At 45.2% G+C, this 20,640-nt stretch overlaps 1 protein-coding gene across 1 annotated transcript in view; it reads right to left on the bottom strand.

The window, feature by feature from the left end:
• LOC139536233 (histone deacetylase 7-like) overlaps positions 1 to 20,360 on the bottom strand; it is an 88,642-nt gene extending 68,282 nt beyond the window's left edge. Inside the window, exon 1 of the mRNA XM_071336570.1 lies at positions 20,189 to 20,360. The gene's annotated coding sequence lies outside the window, so the exon portion shown is untranslated. The remainder of the gene's footprint in view (positions 1 to 20,188) is intronic.
• Between the last annotated feature and the right edge of the window lie 280 nt (positions 20,361 to 20,640).

The following is a 20,640-nucleotide window of genomic DNA, read 5'->3' as shown; positions in this document are numbered from 1 at the left end:
CAAGCAATAATCCCCCTATTTGACCCTTGAAGTGGATCGTCCCAAATAATGTTAGAGTTATCTCCATGGACCGGCCCAACAGCATATTTTGTAGACAGGGTGGATTTGGTTTCTTCGGGACAGAGCTAAGGAGTGGCTGCTGATCTGACCGAGAATGACCAGGATTGTGAGAGCTGTGACTGTGGAACAATGGAGGCTCCTCAGAGGAGGAAGGGGAGGACCATTATCCTCAGTGAATTTCATAAAAATAAAAATAAAGAAATGTTAAAAAAGTTATCCTTTTTAGATAAAACTATACTAAATATATTCACATCCCCAAATAATTGATTAAAACACACTGTTTTGAAATGAAGGTCTACAGTACCCTCAACAGTACTGTAGGCTAGCACCGTGGTGATGCCGGAGGAGAGCATGCAACAATTTAAATGATTTTGCTGAGTTACAGTTCATATAAGGAAATTAGTCAATTGAAAAAATTCATTTGGACCCTAATCTACGTATTTCACATGACTGGGCAGGGGTGCATCCATGGGTGGGCCTGGGAGGGCATAGGCCAACCCACTTGAGAGCCAGGCTCACCCACTGGGGAGCCAGGACCAGCCAATCAGAATGAGTTTTTCCTCACATAAGGATTATTACAGACAGAAATACTCCTCAGTTTCATCAGCAGTCTGGGTGGCTGGTCTCAGATGATCCCGCAGGTGAAGAAGCCAGATGTGGAGGTCCTGGGCTGGTGTGGTTACACGTGGTCTGCGGTTGTGAGGCCGGTTAGACGTACTGCCATATTCTCTAATACGACGTTGGAGGCAGCTTATGGTAGAGAAAAGAACATTCAATTCTCTGGCAACAGCTTTGGTGGACATTCCTGAAGTCAACATGCCAATTGCACACCCCCTCAAAAATTGAGACATCTGTGGCATTGTGTTGTGTGACAAAACTGCACATTTTGATATGCCACACCTATCAGGTGGATGGATTGTCTTGGCAAAGGAGAAATGCTCACTAGCAGGGATGTAAACAAATTTGTGCACATGGAACATTTCTGGGATCTTTAAATTTCAGCTCATGAAACATGGGACCAACACTTTATATGTTGCGTTTATATTTTTGTTTAGTATCGTGCTGAAAGCATAAGCTACAGCTAGTACTGCAGTGCATAACACATGGTGAGTAGTTGACTCAAAGAGAGAAAGACAATAGTTGAACAGTTTTTAACAAATTAATTTCTTCAAAAGGAAGGAGAAGCAAGAGAGAGAGAGCTAGCTAATTTTACTTTCACTTACTTAGCTAGCAAATGCAGCTAGCTAGTTAGTTTAGCCTACTCAAACATCCGGCTCAAACAGAGAGGGATGCTATGTTACCTAGCTGGCTATGACTATCCAACACTAATGTATTAATTTATTGCCACCGGGGCCCACCGGTGTAACTGCTAAACTGCTTGCTAACTGTACACTGTACAGCATGATTGTAGCGGGTTTCAAATGAGTTAGTTCTAGTAGCTATGTTGTTGACTTGATGTTAGCTAATATGGTGACAATGATGTAGGCTGTGTGTAGAGGTTATGATATGAAGGTTTGGCTTGGAAAGTTTTTTTTACCTGCTCACAGACAGCTGATGTTTTGTGCACTGAAGTCCACAAGCAAAGGGAAAAGGTGAGAGGAAGAGATTGCGTAGATGTGAGAAGGAATTATACAACGATCTGGCTGCTATGAAAGTGAACTATGTTTGTATCTGGCTGCTATGAAAGGGAACTATGTTTTAATCTGGCTGCTATGAAAGTGAACTGTGTTTGTATATGGCTGCTATGAAATGGAAATATGTTTGTATCTGGCTGCTATGAAAGGGAACTATGTTTGTATCTGGCTGCTATGAAAGGGAACTATGTTTGTATCTGGCTGCTATGAAAGTGAACTATGTTTGTATCTGGCTGCTATGAAAGGGAACTGTGTTTGTATCTGGCTGCTATGAAAGTGAACTATGTTTGTATCTGGCTGCTATGAAAGGGAACTATGTTTGTATCTGGCTGCTATGAAAGGGAACTATGTTTGTATCTGGCTGCTATGAAAGGGAACTATGTTTGTATCTGGCTGCTATGAAAGGGAACTATGTTTGTATCTGGCTGCTATGAAAGGGAACTATGTTTGCGTGTGATCAAGGGTGTATTCATTCCGCTGATTCTGTTGAAAACGTTTCTTAAACGGAAGCAAACGGAACAAAATGGGGATAAACATACCTGCATTTGTCTAATATAAACTCTTGTTTACAACTGTTGGACTAATGATTACACCCTAGATCAGCTAGATAGATGCATGCAAGATTGTTCAAGGCGGTATTGAATGTGTCAATGTCTGTTACCTTGATTACTCAAATTTCTCTCGACCTGTGCACCTACGTTGTAAACTTTCATACATAGGCTAGGTTGTAGGAACCTCATGATGGGTATAGGGAAAATTCTATCCCTGGGTGGCCATCCTCGCATTGAGAGGCACAGGCTGTGTTCCCCACCCTCCATCTATCTATCTCAGTCTCTCTCTCTCTCCCTGTCTATTCTATTTTTATCTGTTCTGTTAAGTTCTGGAATTAGGGGAGCACCCCCTGATAAATCACTACTTAATTATTTGTTTTCTTTTGGGGGGGGGGGGGGGGTCTCCTCCAAATTAGTGCACTAGGCCTTTATCACTCCTGTATGAGCAGAGCACCCCCGCCCCAAATCATCAACCAAAGGCTAAATCTGTCAGTCTATCTGTCTCTCTCTGTGAGTGTGCATGCATTTGTTATGTGTGTGGGCACGCTGATCAGAACAGCGTGTGAGTGCGGCGAACCATGTCCAACACGTCTCCCGTGCCCTCTGTGTGTAATCACGGCCTCTGAGTAATGACTGCTGTGTCACTGAGTGGAACTGGGAATCTTTTCCAATGGCAAGGCAGTGTCGTGACTTGACTTTAACATTAATCTGATGGCTGTTATTTATCTAATCAACTATGTATAATTGTGACCCGATTAAATTAATCATGTAACAATTAACTAACTAGGATCTGGGGCAGCACGAGAGCGGTTCTTTAAAGAGTTACCATCTCCTGAATTAAACTCTAAAGGTCTTTACCTATCACATCTATAAACAGTCAATTTATTAATCATAACCTCGTATCATATCATCATTCTGAACAGTCATATCCTCATTGCATCTGCAAAAACCAGAGCCTTATGATTAAGTATTACACAAATTGGTTAATTATTTATTTACTAGCTAACTAAATGGTAACACAGGACCAACACACTTAATATGTTAAAAACAGGTCCCTAGCAGAATGACAACAATATGGCTGCTTGTTACAGAAGACATGGGGAGGGCGAGAGAGAGAGGGACAGAGACACTTAGCAATGGTACTGTCATGACGTTGGCCTGAGTGGGGGAGGTTTATGACCCCCATAAATGCCTTTCCCCTTTTTCCTCTCTCTACTCTACCGATGTGACTATTAAAAATCCCTTGGTTAACATTGAGAGAGAGTCTCGTGACCTCAAAAGATGGGAATGGAACCATATTTCGATAATCCAACCAGCTGAAAATATGCGTTGGTACTAAATTAATATGATGCCAGATCAGTTGGCGTCTGAGACATTATTACTGATGATAGGACGACATAAACTGTATCTTGGAAAGTCTACACATTCTAGTTATCAGATACACATGGATTTGTTGTGCAATTTAAATGTTTAAATATTAAACTATTTGTGAAAAGATTACATGTAATTTTAGCTTCCAAATGAAAGAATTGGGGTTTCATGAGTGAACTATGCTCAACTCAGTGGCCCTGCCCATGTGAACAGACATTGGTTATAAACTATGAAACACGCCCTTCTCTCCCCTCCTATATAAAGCCCTTGACGAAAATGTAACTTTCTGTTCCTAGGACGTTAGAGCGACAGTCTTACGTTAAAAGGGCTCAGATAATAAGCTGTTCCAAGGACGTGTGGACTTGAGGTCCCCACGTTGAAAGGACAAAGACCACCTACAGAACTAAGCCAACCTTAGAGAACCTAACGAAATTAGCATCGAATTTCAATGTGAAGGTGACGACCTACACCCCGGAACCAGCCAGAATATAGCATGATCTTAAAAGTATGGCAACTTGGCATGAACTTTGAACTCTTATTCACTCCAGACGGACAGGGTATCCATTCTACCACGGTCCAGTTCACCACTAGACATTCTTCAGAGGACCAGAGATCCATAAAGGACAAACCGGCCTTCTATCTACCGAAGCGCAGCTCAGAGTAAAGATTTATTGCATTATTTAGAATGCATAAGATTCTGTATTTACGATAGCATAGCTTCTCCCTTTGTTACTCAGTCTTCCCGCTCTTTCACTCAAACCCAACCCCCTCTCTTTGTGTAACCAGCCATCGTATCTGTTCCGTCCACCAGGGACATTTTCTTTATGACATAATTTGTAATCAATGTATGATCCATTCTGTGTGATTATTTAGGTATTTAGTAAATAAATAATTAAACCAAATTTTGTATTGCTGATTCAACTTGTTAGCCAGGGTTCGTGAAGATAACCAAGAATTGACCACTTTCAGATGAGACTAAACAAGGTGACGATTAAATATTGACTGCTATTGATGTAAAAGATTACCAGCTCTTTAAGAGTTTATTCGGAAGATAACAGCTCTATAAACATTATTTTGTGGTGCCCCGACTTTCTAGTTAATTATTTTACAGAGAAATTATTTTATAGAATAGCATGTCATATCACTTAATCCGGCATAGCCAAAGACACGACAGTACATTTAGAAACTACTGTCACTCATAGTAATCCTATACTTTGCACATGAACCGCCGCCCATTTGGAGTAAGAAATCATGAATGCATTTCGTGAAATGCCTTGGTTCGCCGTGTATATCTCCCGGAACCGGGCCGCCTTGGAAAGGGGGTTGGGCCGTTTTGCGGCACGCTTGTAAGGCTCTGATTGTACAAAAATGGTTCCAACAAGTCTTCTACTGTTGTTCTTCTCTGTAGTTGTCTGGTATCCGGTGACTTATCGTGTAGTCCTGAACAGAACTACAGAGTTGATTTTCCTTCCATTCGCTCCTGAAGATGCCTCTTTGTAGATAGGCTAGCCAGCTGTGTCGTTGGTTCCCAGTGGGGTGATGAAAGTAGCATAATATGATGGTTTGAGCAGAGTAGTAGAATGGTCCTACTTAAATTAGCTTTTCTAGATTTACTTAGGACAGCTAATCAGCCGTACCAGTGATTGTCCGGGAGGTGAGTTTATCGTCTCTACCTCGTGTTGAGATTCAGAGTTCAGACCACTTTAAACGTGCAGCTGCAGCTCAATGCTTTTCTGGTCTAATATGTTCATTCTTAACCCACCAATTTATTCAATTTGTTCGAAATGGGCGGTTCCGTCAGGCTGACACGCTCTCTGACCTCACCCAGGGGCATGACTTGTCACTATGCAAAGTTTATTTAAAACAATTATCTCTTATGGCTCCTAAAATCACATCCCTCTCTTCACAAAAAACATTAATCATTTTTCATATTACGTGCACAACGCATAGGATGAGTTAGAGTTTTGGCGGGAAAAGTCTCTTGAAACAAAGGCACATTCCTTTGGGGAATTTGGAGAGGGAGACCTGAATCTTCTACCTTGATTTACAACAGGGCGTGAGTTGTTAACCCCCTCTACACCCTGTAACAACCCACCCCAAGTAAACCTCTACACCCTGTAACAACCCCCCTAACTAAACCTCTACATCCTGTAACAACCCCCCTAACTAAACCTCTACACCATGTAACAACCCCCCTAACTAAACCTCTACACCCTGTAACAACCCCCCTAACTAAACCTCTACACCCTGTAACAACCCCCCATAACTAAACCTCTACACCCTGTAACAACCCCCCCAACTAAACCTCTACACCCTGTAACAACCCCCCCAACTAAACCTCTACACCCTGTAACAACCCCCCCAACTAAACCTCTACACCCTGTAACAACCCCCCCAACTAAACCTCTACACCCTGTAACAACCCCCCCAACTAAACCTCTACACCCTGTAACAACCCCCTAACTAAACCTCTACACCCTGTAACAACCCCCCATAACTAAACCTCTACACCCTGTAACAAACCCCCCAACTAAACCTCTACACCCTGTAACAACCCCCCTAACTAAACCTCTACACCCTGTAACAACCCCCCCAACTAAACCTCTACACCCTGTAACAACCCCCCCAACTAAACCTCTACACCCTGTAACAACCCCCCCAACTAAACCTCTACACCCTGTAACAACCCCCCCAACTAAACCTCTACACCCTGTAACAACCCCCCCAACTAAACCTCTACACCCTGTAACAACCCCCCCAACTAAACCTCTACACCATGTAACAACCCCCCCAACTAAACCTCTACACCCTGTAACAACCCCCCCAACTAAACCTCTACACCCTGTAACAACCCCCCCAACTAAACCTCTACACCCTGTAACAACCCCCCCAACTAAACCTCTACACCATGTAACAACCCCCCCAACTAAACCTCTACACCCTGTAACAACCCCCCCAACTAAACCTCTACACCCTGTAACAACCCCCCTAACTAAACCTCTACACCCTGTAACAACCCCCCCCCCAACTAAACCTCTACACCATGTAACAACCCCCCCAACTAAACCTCTACACCCTGTAACAACCCCCCCAACTAAACCTCTACACCCTGTAACAACCCCCCCAACTAAACCTCTACACCCTGTAACAACCCCCCCAACTAAACCTCTACACCCTGTAACAACCCCCCCCCCCCCCCCAACTAAACCTCTACACCCTGTAACAATCCCCCCCCCCAACTAAACCTCTACACCATGTAACAACCCCCCCAACTAAACCTCTACACCCTGTAACAACCCCCCCAACTAAACCTCTACACCCTGTAACAACCCCCTTAACTAAACCTCTACATCCTGTAACAACCCCCCCCCCCCAACTAAACCTCTACACCCTGTAACAACCCCCCCAACTAAACCTCTACACCCTGTAACAACCCCCCCAACTAAACCTCTACACCCTGTAACAACCCCCCCAACTAAACCTCTACACCCTGTAACAACCCCCCCCCCCCCCAACTAAACCTCTACACCCTGTAACAACCCCCCCCCCCCAACTAAACCTCTACACCCTGTAACAACCCCCCCCCCAACTAAACCTCTACACCCTGTAACAACCCCCCCCAACTAAACCTCTACACCCTGTAACAACCCCCCCAACTAAACCTCTACACCCTGTAACAACCCCTAACTAAACCTCTACACCCTGTAACAACCCCCCCCCCCAACTAAACCTCTACACCCTGTAACAACCCCCCCAACTAAACCTCTACACCCTGTAACAACCCCCCCAACTAAACCTCTACACCCTGTAACAACCCCCCCCCCCTAACTAAACCTCTACATCCTGTAACAACCCCCCTAACTAAACCTCTACACCCTGTAACAACCCCCCTAACTAAACCTCTACATCCTGTAACAACCCCCCAACTAAACCTCTACACCCTGTAACAACCCCCCTAACTAAACCTCTACACCCTGTAACAACCCCCCTAACTAAACCTCTACATCCTGTAACAACCCCCCAACTAAACCTCTACACCCTGTAACAACCCCCCCCCCAACTAAACCTCTACACCCTGTAACAACCCCCCTAACTAAACCTCTACACCATGTAACAACCCCCCCCCCAACTAAACCTCTACACCCTGTAACAACCCCCCTAACTAAACCTCTACACCATGTAACAACCCCCCAACTAAACCTCTACACCCTGTAACAACCCCCCTAACTAAACCTCTACACCCTGTAACAACCCCCCTAACTAAACCTCTACACCCTGTAACAACCCCCCAACTAAACCTCTACACCATGTAACAACCCCCCTAACTAAACCTCTACACCCTGTAACAACCCCCCTAACTAAACCTCTACATCCTGTAACAACCCCCCAACTAAACCTCTACACCCTGTAACAACCCCCCCCCCCAACTAAACCTCTACACCTGTAACAACCCCCCTAACTAAACCTCTACACCCTGTAACAACCCCCCCCCCCCCCCAACTAAACCTCTACACCCTGTAACAACCCCCCTAACTAAACTTCTACACCCTGTAACAACCCCCCATAACTAAACCTCTACACCCTGTAACAACTCCCCCCCAACTAAACCTCTACACCCTGTAACAACCCCCCTAACTAAACCTCTACACCCTGTAACAACCCCCCCAACTAAACCTCTACACCCTGTAACAACCCCCCCAACTAAACCTCTACACCCTGTAACAACCCCCCCCCCCCAACTAAACCTCTACACCCTGTAACAATCCCCCCCCAACTAAACCTCTACACCCTGTAACAACCCCCCCCCCCCAACTAAACCTCTACACCCTGTAACAACCCCCCCCAACTAAACCTCTACACCCTGTAACAACCCCCCCCAACTAAACCTCTACACCCTGTAACAACCCCCCCAACTAAACCTCTACACCCTGTAACAACCCCCCCAACTAAACCTCTACACCCTGTAACAACCCCCCCCAACTAAACCTCGACATCCTGTAACAACCCCCCTAACTAAACCTCTACACCCTGTAACAACCCCCCTAACTAAACCTCTACATCCTGTAACAACCCCCCAACTAAACCTCTACACCCTGTAACAACCCCCCCCCCCCCCAACTAAACCTCTACACCCTGTAACAACCCCCCTAACTAAACTTCTACACCCTGTAACAACCCCCCATAACTAAACCTCTACACCCTGTAACAACCCCCCCCAACTAAACCTCTACACCCTGTAACAACCCCCCAACTAAACCTCTACACCCTGTAACAACCCCTAACTAAACCTCTACACCCTGTAACAACCCCCCAACTAAACCTCTACACCCTGTAACAACCCCCCATAACTAAACTTCTACACCATGTAACAACCCCCCCAACTAAACCTCTACACCCTGTAACAACCCCCCAACTAAACCTCTACACCCTGTAACAACCCCTAACTAAACTTCTACACCCTGTAACAACCCCCCTAACTAAACCTCTACACCATGTAACAACCCCTAACTAAACCTCTACACCCTGTAACAACCCCCAACTAAACCTCTACACCCTGTAACAACCCCCCCAACTAAACCTCTACACCATGTAACAACCCCCCCAACTAAACCTCTACACCATGTAACAACCCCCAACTAAACCTCTACACCCTGTAACAACCCCCCCAACTAAACCTCTACACCCTGTAACAACCCCCCCAACTAAACCTCTACACCCTGTAACAACCCCCCCAACTAAACCTCTACACCCTGTAACAACCCCCCCAACTAAACCTCTACACCCTGTAACAACCCCTAACTAAACCTCTACATCCTGTAACAACCCCCCCAACTAAACCCCTACACCCTGTAACAAACCCCCTAACTAAACCTCTACACCCTGTAACAACCCCCCCAACTAAACCTCTACACCCTGTAACAACCCCCCCTAACTAAACCTCTACATCCTGTAACAACCCCCCCAACTAAACCTCTACACCCTGTAACAACCCCCCTAACTAAACCTCTACATCCTGTAACAACCGCCCCAACTAAACCTCTACACCCTGTAACAACCCCTAACTAAACCTCTACACCGTGTAACAACCCCCCTAACTAAACCTCTACATCCTGTAACAACCCCCCCAACTAAACCTCTACACCCTGTAACAACCCCCCTAACTAAACCTCTACATCCTGTAACAACCCCCCCAACTAAACCTCTACACCCTGTAACAACCCCTAACTAAACCTCTACACCCTGTAACAACCCCCCTAACTAAACCTCTACACCATGTAACAACCCCCCCAACTAAACATCTACACCCTGTAACAACCCCCCTAACTAAACCTCTACACCCTGTAACAACCCCCCCAACTAAACCTCTACACCCTGTAACAACCCCCCTAACTAAACCTCTACACCCTGTAACAACCCCCCTAACTAAACCTCTACACCCTGTAACAACCCCCCTAACTAAACCTCTACACATGGAACAACCCCTAACTAAACCTCTACACCATGTAACAACCCCCCCAACTAAACCTCTACACCCTGTAACAACCCCCCCAACTAAACCTCTACACCCTGTAACAACCCCTAACTAAACCTCTACACCATGTAACAACCCCTAACTAAACCTCTACACCATGTAACAACCCCCCCAACTAAACCTCTACACCCTGTAACAACCCCCCCAACTAAACCTCTACACCCTGTAACAACCCCCCCAACTAAACCTCTACACCATGTAACAACCCCCCCAACTAAACCTCTACACCATGTAACAACCCCTAACTAAACCTCTACACCATGTAACAACCCCCCCAACTAAACCTCTACACCCTGTAACAACCCCCTCAACTAACCTCTACACCCTGTAACACCCCCCCTAACTAAACCTCTACACCATGTAACAACCCCCCCAACTAAACCTCTACACCCTGTAACAACCCCCCTAACTAAACCTCTACACCCTGTAACAACCCCCCAACTAAACCTCTACACCATGTAACAACCCCCCCAACTAAACCTCTACACCCTGTAACAACCCCCCCCAACTAAACCTCTACACCCTGTAACAACCCCCCCAACTAAACCTCTACACCCTGTAACAACCCCCCCAACTAAACCTCTACACCCTGTAACAAACCCCCCAACTAAACCTCTACACCCTGTAACAACCCCCCCAACTAAACCTCTACACCCTGTAACAAACCCCCCAACTAAACCTCTACACCCTGTAACAAACCCCCCAACTAAACCTCTACACCCTGTAACAACCCCCCCAACTAAACCTCTACACCCTGTAACAACCCCCCCAACTAAACCTCTACACCCTGTAACAACCCCTAACTAAACCTCTACACCCTGTAACAACCCCCCTAACTAAACCTCTACACCCTGTAACAACCCCCCCTAACTAAACCTCTACACCCTGTAACAACCCCCCTAACTAAACCTCTACACCCTGTAACAACCCCCCCCCCCTAACTAAACCTCTACACCCTGTAACAACCCCCCTAACTAAACCTCTACATCCTGTAACAACCCCCCCAACTAAACCTCTACACCATGTAACCCCCCCCAACTAAACCTCTACACCCTGTAACAACCCCCCTAACTAAACCTCTACACCATGTAACCCCCCCCAACTAAACCTCTACACCCTGTAACAACCCCCCCCAACTAAACCTCTACATCCTGTAACAACCCCTAACTAAACCTCTACACCCTGTAACAACCCCCCCCCAACTAAACCTCTACACCCTGTAACAACCCCCCCAACTAAACCTCTACACCCTGTAACAACCCCCCTAACTAAACCTCTACATCCTGTAACAACCCCCCTAACTAAACCTCTACACCATGTAACAACCCCCCCAACTAAAACTCTACACCCTGTAACAACCCCCCAACTAAACCTCTACACCCTGTAACAACCCCCCAACTAAACCTCTACACCCTGTAACAACCCCCCTAACTAAACCTCTACACCCTGTAACAACCCCCCCAACTAAACCTCTACACCCTGTAACAACCCCCCTAACTAAACCTCTACACCCTGTAACAACCCCTAACTAAACCTCTACACCCTGTAACAACCCCCCTAACTAAAACTCTACATCCTGTAACAACCCCCCCAACTAAACCTCTACACCATGTAACAACCCCCCCAACTAAACCTCTACACCCTGTAACAACCCCCCTAACTAAACCTCTACACCCTGTAACAAACCCCCTAACTAAACCTCTACACCCTGTAACAACCCCCCCCCCCCAACTAAACCTCTACACCCTGTAACAAACCCCCTAACTAAATCTCTACACCCTGTAACAACCCCCCCAACTAAACCTCTACACCCTGTAACAACCCCTAACTAAACCTCTACACCCTGTAACAACCCCCCAACTAAACCTCTACACCCTGTAACAACCCCCCATAACTAAACTTCTACACCATGTAACAACCCCCCCAACTAAACCTCTACACCCTGTAACAACCCCCCAACTAAACCTCTACACCCTGTAACAACCCCTAACTAAACTTCTACACCCTGTAACAACCCCCCTAACTAAACCTCTACACCATGTAACAACCCCTAACTAAACCTCTACACCCTGTAACAACCCCCAACTAAACCTCTACACCCTGTAACAACCCCCCCAACTAAACCTCTACACCATGTAACAACCCCCCCAACTAAACCTCTACACCATGTAACAACCCCCAACTAAACCTCTACACCCTGTAACAACCCCCCCAACTAAACCTCTACACCCTGTAACAACCCCCCCAACTAAACCTCTACACCCTGTAACAACCCCCCCAACTAAACCTCTACACCCTGTAACAACCCCCCCAACTAAACCTCTACACCCTGTAACAACCCCTAACTAAACCTCTACATCCTGTAACAACCCCCCCAACTAAACCCCTACACCCTGTAACAAACCCCCTAACTAAACCTCTACACCCTGTAACAACCCCCCCAACTAAACCTCTACACCCTGTAACAACCCCCCCTAACTAAACCTCTACATCCTGTAACAACCCCCCCAACTAAACCTCTACACCCTGTAACAACCCCCCTAACTAAACCTCTACATCCTGTAACAACCGCCCCAACTAAACCTCTACACCCTGTAACAACCCCTAACTAAACCTCTACACCGTGTAACAACCCCCCTAACTAAACCTCTACATCCTGTAACAACCCCCCCAACTAAACCTCTACACCCTGTAACAACCCCCCTAACTAAACCTCTACATCCTGTAACAACCCCCCCAACTAAACCTCTACACCCTGTAACAACCCCTAACTAAACCTCTACACCCTGTAACAACCCCCCTAACTAAACCTCTACACCATGTAACAATCCCCCCAACTAAACATCTACACCCTGTAACAACCCCCCTAACTAAACCTCTACACCCTGTAACAACCCCCCCAACTAAACCTCTACACCCTGTAACAACCCCCCTAACTAAACCTCTACACCCTGTAACAACCCCCCTAACTAAACCTCTACACCCTGTAACAACCCCCCTAACTAAACCTCTACACATGGAACAACCCCTAACTAAACCTCTACACCATGTAACAACCCCCCCAACTAAACCTCTACACCCTGTAACAACCCCCCCAACTAAACCTCTACACCCTGTAACAACCCCTAACTAAACCTCTACACCATGTAACAACCCCTAACTAAACCTCTACACCATGTAACAACCCCCCCAACTAAACCTCTACACCCTGTAACAACCCCCCCAACTAAACCTCTACACCCTGTAACAACCCCCCCAACTAAACCTCTACACCATGTAACAACCCCCCCAACTAAACCTCTACACCATGTAACAACCCCTAACTAAACCTCTACACCATGTAACAACCCCCCCAACTAAACCTCTACACCCTGTAACAACCCCCTCAACTAACCTCTACACCCTGTAACACCCCCCCTAACTAAACCTCTACACCATGTAACAACCCCCCCAACTAAACCTCTACACCCTGTAACAACCCCCCTAACTAAACCTCTACACCCTGTAACAACCCCCCAACTAAACCTCTACACCATGTAACAACCCCCCCAACTAAACCTCTACACCCTGTAACAACCCCCCCCAACTAAACCTCTACACCCTGTAACAACCCCCCCAACTAAACCTCTACACCCTGTAACAACCCCCCCAACTAAACCTCTACACCCTGTAACAAACCCCCCAACTAAACCTCTACACCCTGTAACAACCCCCCCAACTAAACCTCTACACCCTGTAACAAACCCCCCAACTAAACCTCTACACCCTGTAACAAACCCCCCAACTAAACCTCTACACCCTGTAACAACCCCCCCAACTAAACCTCTACACCCTGTAACAACCCCCCCAACTAAACCTCTACACCCTGTAACAACCCCTAACTAAACCTCTACACCCTGTAACAACCCCCCTAACTAAACCTCTACACCCTGTAACAACCCCCCCTAACTAAACCTCTACACCCTGTAACAACCCCCCTAACTAAACCTCTACACCCTGTAACAACCCCCCCCCCTAACTAAACCTCTACACCCTGTAACAACCCCCCTAACTAAACCTCTACATCCTGTAACAACCCCCCCAACTAAACCTCTACACCATGTAACCCCCCCCAACTAAACCTCTACACCCTGTAACAACCCCCCTAACTAAACCTCTACACCATGTAACCCCCCCCAACTAAACCTCTACACCCTGTAACAACCCCCCCCAACTAAACCTCTACATCCTGTAACAACCCCTAACTAAACCTCTACACCCTGTAACAACCCCCCCCCAACTAAACCTCTACACCCTGTAACAACCCCCCCAACTAAACCTCTACACCCTGTAACAACCCCCCTAACTAAACCTCTACATCCTGTAACAACCCCCCTAACTAAACCTCTACACCATGTAACAACCCCCCCAACTAAAACTCTACACCCTGTAACAACCCCCCAACTAAACCTCTACACCCTGTAACAACCCCCCAACTAAACCTCTACACCCTGTAACAACCCCCCTAACTAAACCTCTACACCCTGTAACAACCCCCCCAACTAAACCTCTACACCCTGTAACAACCCCCCTAACTAAACCTCTACACCCTGTAACAACCCCTAACTAAACCTCTACACCCTGTAACAACCCCCCTAACTAAAACTCTACATCCTGTAACAACCCCCCCAACTAAACCTCTACACCATGTAACAACCCCCCCAACTAAACCTCTACACCCTGTAACAACCCCCCTAACTAAACCTCTACACCCTGTAACAAACCCCCTAACTAAACCTCTACACCCTGTAACAACCCCCCCCCCCCCAACTAAACCTCTACACCCTGTAACAAACCCCCTAACTAAATCTCTACACCCTGTAACAACCCCCCCAACTAAACCTCTACACCCTGTAACAACCCCCCTAACTAAACTTCTACACCCTGTAACAACCCCCCCAACTAAACCTCTACACCCTGTAACAACCCCCCTAACTAAACTTCTACACCCTGTAACAACCCCCCCAACTAAACCTCTACACCCTGTAACAACCCCCCTAACTAAACTTCTACACCCTGTAACAACCCCCCATAACTAAACCTCTACACCCTGTAACAACCCCCCAACTAAAACTCTAAACCTTGTAACAACCCACGCAACTAAACCTCTACACCCTGTAACAACCCACCCAACTAAACCTCTACACCATGTAACAACCCCCCCAACTAAACCTCTACACCCTGTAACAACCCCCCTAACTAAACCTCTACACCCTGTAACAACCCCCCCAACTAAACCTCTACACCCTGTAACAACCCCCCCAACTAAAACTCTACACCCTGTAACAACCCCCCATAACTAAACCTCTACACCCTGTAACAACCCCCCAACTAAAACTCTAAACCTTGTAACAACCCACGCAACTAAACCTCTACACCCTGTAACAACCCACCCAACTAAACCTCTACACCATGTAACAACCCCCCCAACTAAACCTCTACACCCTGTAACAACCCCCCTAACTAAACCTCTACACCCTGTAACAACCCACCCAACTAAACCTCTACACCATGTAACAACCCCCCCAACTAAACCTCTACACCCTGTAACAACCCCCCCAACTAAACCTCTACACCCTGTAACAACCCCTAACTAAACCTCTACACCCTGTAACAACCCCCCCAACTAAACCTCTACACCCTGTAACAGCCTCCCCCCCAATTAAAGAGTTGAGACACACAAATATTATACCCCCCCAAAATGCTAACCTTCCCTGTTATTGTAATAATGGTGAGAGGTTAGCATGTCATGGGGGTATGATATAAAATGCTAACCTCCCCTGTTATTGTAATGGTGAGAGGTTAGCATGTCTTGGGGGTATGATATAAAATGCTAACCTCCCCTGTTATTGTAATGGTGAGAGGTTAGCATGTCTTGGGGTTATGATATAAAATGCTAACCTCCCCTGTTATTTTAATCGTGAGAGGTTAGCATGTCTTGGGGGTATGATATAAAATGCTAACCTCCCCTGTTATTGTAATGGTGAGAGGTTAGCATGTCTTGGGGGTATGATATAAAATGCTAATCTCCCTTGTTATTGTAATGGTGAGAGGTTAGCATGTCTTGGGGGTATGATATAAAATGCTAATCTCCCTTGTTATTGTAATGGTGAGAGGTTAGCATGTCTTGGGGGTATGATATTTCTGTGTCTGTAACTTTATCACTCATCATTATTCACGATTCTTTCAGGACTATCCATAATCATGGTAGCATCCATATTAAGTGTTTAGAAACATATTCTATTCTTATTTCCAGTAAAAGTGACTCAGATAACACAAGATATTAATTACCATACATTTCTATTGGGCACAAAATAATCTAAAATACAACCAAAAGAAACAGCAAATGTATGCAACAAATTTGTAGTCACACGCTTGATGTAGTCATTGCATGCTATGAATATGGGGCCAAATACTTAGCTATTTACTACTTTAATACACATTAAGTGAATTCGTCCAGATTTTTTTGCTCCCCTAAAATGGGGGGACTACATACAAAAAGTGCTGTAATTTCTAAACAGTTCCCCCGATTCAAGCTGACAGTCTGAACTTTAACCTCATAGTCATTGTATCATTTCAAATTCAAACATGGAATATAGAGCCAAACGAAGAAACAAGAGCCGTCTTGTCATTTTACATTTTCAATGAGGAATTTTACCTCACTTTTTCTTGCTGTTAGCATTGTTACGGTATTGACATTCACACATTGTTACGGTATTGACATTCACACATTGTTACGGTATCGACATTCACACATTGTTACGGTATCGACATTCACACATTGTTACGGTATTGACATTCACACATTGTTACGGTATTGACATTCACATTTGTAATATTATTAATGATCCATCAGACCCGTAATGCCCCCACTTCCCTCTCTGAATTTGACCTGTGGTCCAGGTCACTGCTATACTAAGACTGAGAGTCAACTATTGTCCCAGATAGTTATGTCTCAGTAGGCTACTTCTGGCTGACAGTGACCTTTTGACATCTTGACCTCCACAGATTAAAATTTTGGACGATTTATCACTGGGACAGAAACACCGGCCATATGTCATTAAAATGGAGGCCGATTGCCAAGTCTGGCATTTCACAGGGAGAGTTTTTGTTCCACTAAAATGTTATTGATTTGATTTGATTGAATTTAAATGAATTATATATTCTGAGAACTCATACCATAGGTCCAAGAAGCATAACACATGGTGAACCTGAGTGCAATCATAGTCGTTAATACCGAACGTTATCCATTTTTACTTTTCATAACTATGTACCGAGGACATTTGTGAAACATCACCGTTTCATGAGTGTATGCTGTTTTCTGTAACTCTGGAACACTTGATCTGGAATGAGAGACCATTTCTGTTATGGAAGTACTGCATTGGTTTGTTATATGCGATACATTCTAATCTACTGTATGACTCGTATAGCTTCATCAGTGAGAAGTGAGCATCACAAGCATTTCGCTACACCTGCAATAACATCTGCTAAATATGTGTATGTGACCAATATTTATTTTTTTGATGTATCAAATGGTGCACATCTACAATATGAATTTTTCTGTCTTCTTGAGTCCAGTTAATGTTTTCTGGCTGCTCTGCCGTATTCTGGTTTAGATGACATCAGTCCAAACCTCTATACAAAGAGCTTTCAACTCTCCAGGTCTGAGTTCAAACCAACGACAACTCCTTGGACTGTAATTTGAGTTTGTCACCTCCAAGTCAGAGCAAAATAACCTGTGAATGTCATCATTATGGACCATTATTGTCAAAAAGGACATAAAGCTCTGATTTAGGAGCTCAACAAACCACAAAGAAATAGGTCTATATATGGAGTAGTCCTGGGAAGTGTAAAAATACAGAGGAACTTTTGTGTTTTGGGCGAGAGAGCGAGCAAAAGGCTAAGCCAATCATTCAGTCATGTGTTTTTATCAAAAATGATTTATGTATGGTGCACTGTAAAATCAAGGGGGGAAAAACAAATCAAGAGCCGGGAATGCTCTGCACTCTATTTATGTATTTTTGATGGCGTTTTATCCCGTTTAAGATTAATTTATATTTTCAACTTTTGTTTTGTTACCTGAAGTTTGGCCCACACCATAATTACTATCAGTTGTAAAGTACACAAATGTTCAACTTATTCAACTAGGACAGCTTTTGTAGCTATACAACTAAGAAAACTTTGGTTTCATTACTGTTTTGTGTCATTACTGTTACAATTTCAAATTGTGATATGGCTGTCATAAAGATTGTTTTTTAAAGGAACAAGAAGACGTGTGCCAATATACAGGAAGAGGGTGAGAGGGGAAATGATATGGACAAATTGCAAGCACATTTAGTTGATGTGTTAATTTTCCCTGTTTAGGGACCTGTAGGGCAGTGATCAGGGCTATGAGACACATGGAAAGACATTGGCCGGATTATGAAAGCAGCCCAATTCACTCTCAATGCCCCTAGCTATCGCTCTCTCCCCTCTCACTCTGCAAGCTTTACTAACGTATGGGGCAAAGGAGCACATCAGAGTTATCAAAACAAATCGGACCATTAGGAAAATCCCCCTTACCCTGTGTACTCTCTTTTTTTCCTGTGTGTCTCACTCTTTCTGTTTCTCTCTCTCTCTAACACACACACACACACTCCCTGACACTGGTGTTTTATGTTTCCTAGTTCTGAGCGGACTCACTCCCAGGGGTGGGTGGGTCTGTTTCCAATTTTCTCCCCTCTCCCTGTGCCAAGTCGGAAAAAGGAAGGAAAAACAATGATGATCTTTTCCTCTGAACACCTTTGAGTTTTTTGTATATGTTGTGTGGTATTATTTAGCACTAACCACAACACAAGTGTGGGAAGAAATGCAAAGAGAGGAAAAACCAAGCCAAAGCCATTCATGCACCAGAATGCGCACATCGAGAGGCACATGAACATTTGCTGGTGATGTCAGAATGCGCACAACGAGAGGCACATGAACATTTGCTGGTGATGTCAGAATGCTCACAACGAGAGGCACATGAACATTTGCTGGTGATGTCAGAATGCTCACATCGAGAGGCACATGAACATTTGCTGGTGATGTCAGAATGCTCACAACGAGAGGCACATGAACATTTGTTGGTGATGTCAGAATGCTCACATCGAGAGGCACATGAACATTTGTTGGTGATGTCAGAATGCGCACATCGAGAGGCACATGAACATTTGCTGGTGATGTCAGAATGCTCACAACGAGAGGCACATGAACATTTGCTGGTGATGTCAGAATGCGCACAACGAGAGGCACATGAACATTTGTTGGTGATGTCAGAATGCTCACATCGAGAGGCACATGAACATTTGCTGGTGATGTCAGAATGCTCACAACGAGAGGCACATGAACATTTACTGGTGATGTCAGAATGCTCACATCGAGAGGCACATGAACATTTGCTGGTGATGTCAGAATGCTCACAACGAGAGGCACATGAACCTTTGTTGGTGATGTCAGAATGCGCACAACGAGAGGCACATCCACATTTGCTGGTGATGTCAGAATGCGCACAACGAGAGGCACATCAACATTTGCTGGTGATGTCAGAATGCTCACAACGAGAGGCACATCAACATTTGCTGGTGATGTCAGAATGCTCACAACGAGAGGCACATCAACATTTGCTGGTGATGTCAGAATGCTCACAACGAGAGGCACATGAACATTTGCTGGTGATGTCAGAATTCGGGGAGCTTGAATCAAACAAACAAGATGACAACGATGATGAATCAATAAAGCCTAACTTTACCAGCTTAAATAAACACAACAACAACACGTCTCCTCATCTGCAAACTTGTCACCCAATGTCCTTACTCTATGAACTTGAGCATGTCAAGTTAAGTACAGTGTAAGTCAAGTTTAAGTAAAGTGACATCTGATTATCTTGTCAGCCCATCTTTAATAACATAGATAAACCCATGAGAAACACAAGTAGTAGCAAACCTGAAACATACTGTAACAGTAAAAGTATTTTGGCTTACCAGAATTAGGTTTGGTCATTCAGGGCTAGGTCCAACACAGTCAGCAGGTCAATCTCATAGCCGAACCCGGGACAGGGGGGAGTGAGTGGATGTGAGTCCAGATCTGTGCTAGATAATGAAGTTCTCTCTCTCTCTCTCTCTCTCTCTCTCTCTCTCTCTCTCTCTCTCTCTCTCTCTCTCTCTCTCTCTCTCTCTCTCTCTCTCTCTCTCTCTCTCTCTCTCTCTCTCTCTCTCTCTCTCTCTCTCTCTCTCAGACTCACACAGTTGCTCAGCTGTATCAGTGCTGTAACTTTTGTCAATGTAGCACCCGAGCCAGAAGCTACGCGGAGAGGAAGAGAAAACATGAGAAAGAGTGTGTATGTGTGTGTGTGTGTGTGTGTGAGAGAGAGACAGACAGAGCGAGAGAGAGAGCGAGAGCGAGAGCGAGAGCGAGAGCGAGAGAGAGAGAGAGA

This window comes from Salvelinus alpinus, chromosome 12 (assembly GCF_045679555.1).
Source record: "Salvelinus alpinus chromosome 12, SLU_Salpinus.1, whole genome shotgun sequence".
In the NCBI taxonomy this organism is placed as follows: Eukaryota; Metazoa; Chordata; class Actinopteri; order Salmoniformes; family Salmonidae; genus Salvelinus; species Salvelinus alpinus.
The sequence above is the reverse complement of the archived record's forward strand: the minus strand, read 5'-3'. Positions and strand labels throughout refer to the sequence as shown.